General features: G+C 41.2%; 1 protein-coding gene across 1 annotated transcript in view; it reads right to left on the reverse strand.

Moving 5' to 3' along the window:
• LOC103922281 (merozoite surface protein CMZ-8) overlaps positions 1-408 on the reverse strand; it is a 38,056-nt gene that overhangs the window by 29,398 nt on the left and 8,250 nt on the right. The window lies entirely within an intron of this gene.

Raw genomic sequence — 408 nt, forward strand, 5'->3', positions numbered from 1 at the left:
GAAATGCAGCCTCCTCCTCCTTCTCCCTCGATTCATGCAGAATCATATTCTGCACTGCGCGGTTTCAGTTCCCGTGCTCCTGACACACTAATTGCCTTGGTCAGAGATGTTGCCTTGCCCAACTTAATCTGCTTTTAAAGACAAAAAAGTCACCTAATTCCATAATTCATCCTTAGCATCACACTCCACTTGCTTCCAAACAGGAATCATAGACAGATTGATTGATCTGTCACAACAAGGGCTAAAGATGGTCTAGTTTTAGGGGCTGAGGCCAGGGAGAAAAAGATGCTGCTCATACTAATAGATTGCAATTCTTTTCCCAGAGGATATCATTGCCTTTAGCCAATTCAAGAGACTAACCATCCAATTTATAAGAATAAAAATAATCATTATGGTTACAACAGTGAC

This window comes from Pygoscelis adeliae, unplaced genomic scaffold (assembly GCF_000699105.1).
Source record: "Pygoscelis adeliae isolate BGI_AS28 unplaced genomic scaffold, ASM69910v1 Scaffold120, whole genome shotgun sequence".
Taxonomy (NCBI): domain Eukaryota; kingdom Metazoa; phylum Chordata; class Aves; order Sphenisciformes; family Spheniscidae; genus Pygoscelis; species Pygoscelis adeliae.